Raw genomic sequence first — 3,875 nt, 5'->3', positions numbered from 1 at the left:
GAGTTAGCGAGTGGGTGAGTGAGTGTCTGGGTGAGTTAGTGAGTGGGTGAGTGAGTGTCTGGGTGACGATGTTCATCTCTGGGTCTCTATTTCCACCCTCCTGCTCCCTCACTTCCACCCCCACGCGGTTTGAACGACAAAACCCGTGCTAGTGTCTCAGCAGCGCCGGCTAGGTCTATCGCCATCTGATCTCTCAGGCCTCCCTCCATCCCTCCCCCGGCATCCCTGCCTCTCCCCCCTGCCTCCCTCCCCTCCCTGCCTCTCCCCCCTGCCTCCCTCCCCTCGCTGTCTCTCGTTCTGCTTTCGACGTCTCTCTCTCTAGCCACCACGGCCTGTCTCCCCCTTTCAAATCTGTCCCGATCTACTGCCTGACCCACCACTCTCATGGTTCTGCATCTTGCCCCCTCTCTGTCCCACCTGGCCCTCTCCGCGTCCTGCCTCTGCTGATCTCTCCCGCCATCGGCGCGCACCGCACGCTCTGCCCCCGGCGCGTCGCGCGGTCCCTTGTCTCTCCCTTCTTGCAAATGTCGAGGCCCCTCTCTGCCTTGACCTCTACTCCCCCCTGGCTCTCCGCTTGCCCCTCTCTCCATCGAAGCTTCTCCGGTTGAGCTTCTTCCTGCCCGAGCGACGGTCGGCAGTGCAGGGGCGCAAACCTGGAACGTCACAACCGTCACCGCCATCGGCGTCAACCGCCATCAGCGTCAACCACCATCAGTATAACCACCATCAGTATAACCGCCATCAGCGTCAACCACCATCAGTATAACCACCATCAGTATAACCGCCATCAGTATAACCACCATCAGTATAACCACCATCGGTATAACCACCATCAGTATAACCACCATCAGTATAACCACCATCAGTATAACCACCATCAGTATAACCGCCATCAGTATAACCACCATCAGCGTCAACCGCCATCAGTATAACCACCATCAGTATAACCACCATCAGCGTCAACCGCCATCAGCGTCAACCACCATCAGTATAACCACCATCAGCGTCAACCGCCATCAGCGTCAACCACCATCAGTATAACCGCCATCAGTATAACCACCATCAGTATAACCACCATCAGCGTTTCACAAGCACTGCGAAGGGAGGGAATGAACGTGGTCGAGAACACTCGAAACTTTGTGTGGGGCGACAGACTAGGCAGCGTCCGCACGGTGTTATTTATGCAGCCGTTGAAAACTAAAATTCAGCTCGAACGATTCAGAGCGAGACGTCTGCTGTCACAGCGGAGGTGGTCATGATCGCACCGCCCAGGTGTGGAAAATTCTCCACAACTGCCCCATCACCAACGGGGAGTTGAGGGGGTGGATTGTTTGATGGCATAAAATACCAAGGCAGGTGCTTAGTTTTGGTGTCAAGCGACAGACCAGGTAGCTTCCACACAGCAGCGTTACGCAGCCGATGAAAAGATATTGCCGCTCGACTGATTCGGAGTGAGACCTCTGCTGTCAAACTGGAGCTGGTCATGAGCACACTGCCCAGGTATTGGAAAACTCTCCACTCTCTCCACAACTGCCCCATCACCGATTGAGAGTTGTGGGGGTGGAGTGTCTGATGGCACAAAATACCCAGGCAGGTGCTTAGTTTTGGTGGGTCTCATGGTAAAGCCCCACCTCTTAGTGGCAAGCTCCAGTCTCAGCAGCAGTGCCTCCAACTCCTCCTCTGAGTGAGCAGCAATTACCAGATCCATCTTCTTGGTTCTTTCGGTAAAGTCACCTGAGGACGGCTGCTTGCGTTGTGGCCCAAACGTCGTGAGAATTATTTTATTTTGTTTTGTTTTTATTATTTTATTACTTCCCTTCTACGTGATGACTTTACCGAAAGAACCAAGAAGATGAATCCCTGCAGTCACGAAAGCTTTAAATCGAAAATTACCAGATCATCGGAATACATAACTTCATTGAGCAATAGGGAGCCATCCCTTGACCGCACCCGGGCATCGATCAGCCTCCCACTTGATCTGTTACAGATGGAGATTCCGATTTAAAGCTTTCGTGACTGCAGGGATTCATCTTGTTGGTTCTTTCGGTAAAGTCACGTAGAAGGGAAATAATAAAATAATAAGTATAACCCGTAAAAACAAAGTTTTTCACTACAAATCCTTTATATGCGTGGCGGCTAGAGTCCTCTCGTCCTCTGGCTTGAGATGGCTGCCACCTATGGGTTAGATGATTGCATTGCACCATTAAGCAATCGGTAATTAAATATTTAATTTGTTTTCCCTAAAAAGTGTAACATTTTGGAAAAAAAATTTCACGAACATTAATTGTCACGCACAACGAGTCTGTGTGCAAAATGTCAGCTCGATTGGATCACGGGAAGTGGGTTAAAAAACGAGCGAAAGATTTGCACGGTCCTAAGCAAGCAAGCAAGCGAACTTAATATAAAGGATTTAAAAAAAACGTGACTTTACCGAAAGAACCAAGAAGATGGAGATTCCTCCGGTACAGCCATGGAAGGCTTCACGAACTACGTGGGCCAGGGTAGTAGTAGGGTAGTGAGTGAGAATAGTGAGGGTGGCGAGTGAGTGAGGGTACTGATGAGGGTAGTGAGTACGAGTGAGTGTAAGCGAGTGTTTCAGTGACTGAGTGAGGGTACTGACGAGGGTAGTGAGTATGAGTGTAAGCGAGTGTTTCAGTGAGTGAGTGAGGGTACTGATGAGGGTAGTGAGTGTGAGTGAGTGTAAGCGAGTGTTTCAGTGACTGAGTGAGGGTACTGACGAGGGTAGTGAGTATGAGTGTAAGCGAGTGTTTCAGTGAGTGAGTGAGGGTACTGATGAGGGTAGTGAGTGTGAGTGAGTGTAAGCGAGTGTTTCAGTGAGTGAGTGAGGGTACTGATGAGGGTAGTGAGTGTGAGTGTAAGCGAGTGTTTCAGTGACTGAGTGAGGGTACTGATGAGGGTAGTGAGTACGAGTTAGTGTAAGCGAGTGTTTCAGTGACTGAGTGAGGGTACTGACGAGGGTAGTGAGTATGAGTGTAAGCGAGTGTTTCAGTGAGTGAGTGAGGGTACTGATGAGGGTAGTGAGTGTGAGTGAGTGCAAGCGAGTGTTTGAGTGAGTGAGTGAGGGTACTGATGAGGGTAGTGAGTGTGAGTGAGTGCAAGCGAGTGTTTCAGTGAGTGAGTGAGGCTACTGATGAGGGTAGTGAGTGTGAGTGAGTGTAAGCGAGTGTTTCAGTGAGTGAGTGAGGGTACTGATGAGGGTAGTGAGTGTGAGTGAGTGGAAGCGAGTGTTTCAGTGAGTGAGTGAGGGTACTGATGAGGGTAGTGAGTACGAGTGAGTGTAAGCGAGTGTTTCAGTGAGTGATTGAGGGTACTGATGAGGGTAGTGAGTGTGAGTGAGTGTAAGCGAGTGTTTCAGTGAGTGAGTGAGGGTACTGATGAGGGTAGTGAGTGTGTGTGTAAGCGAGTGTTTTAGTGAGTGAGTGAGGGTACTGATGAGGGTAGTGAGTGTGAGTGAGTGTGAGCGAGTGTTTCAGTGAGTGAGTGAGTGACACAATCACTCACACCGAGTCTTGGCTCAACGTCGTTCCCAACTTCTGGGGAGTTCACACAGACGCCTGAGGAGGAGAGAGCGAGAAAACAAAGTCATTTGAGGCTGAGTCGACCTAGGGGAGGCCCAGGACCGGTTCAGATAATCGTCACTGATGTTGTCCGTGAGCGGGAATCGTCGCAGCGCAGTGCTAGCCACTACACAGTCACAAACACACACCACACCACACCACACACACACCACTACACAGTCACACACACCACACACACACACAGTCACACACACACACCACTACACAGTCACACACACACACCACACACACACCACACACACCACACACAGTCACACACACACACCACACACAGAC

At 50.8% G+C, this 3,875-nt stretch overlaps 1 long non-coding RNA gene across 1 annotated transcript in view; it reads right to left on the bottom strand.

Moving 5' to 3' along the window:
- Positions 1–303: 303 nt before the first annotated feature.
- Positions 304–3,875, bottom strand: part of LOC133362120 (uncharacterized) — a 5,792-nt gene continuing 2,220 nt past the window's right edge. Inside the window, exons 2-3 of the long non-coding RNA XR_009757452.1 lie at positions 3,523–3,575; positions 304–653 (exon numbers count right to left, since the gene is read on the bottom strand). This is a non-coding gene — a long non-coding RNA (uncharacterized LOC133362120). The remainder of the gene's footprint in view (positions 654–3,522; positions 3,576–3,875) is intronic.

The sequence above is a fragment of the Lethenteron reissneri genome, unplaced genomic scaffold, assembly GCF_015708825.2.
Source record: "Lethenteron reissneri isolate LAM-NWPU_2019-01 unplaced genomic scaffold, ASM1570882v1 scaffold_1376, whole genome shotgun sequence".
Taxonomy (NCBI): Eukaryota; Metazoa; Chordata; class Hyperoartia; order Petromyzontiformes; family Petromyzontidae; genus Lethenteron; species Lethenteron reissneri.
This window is presented reverse-complemented; position numbering and strand designations above follow the sequence as displayed.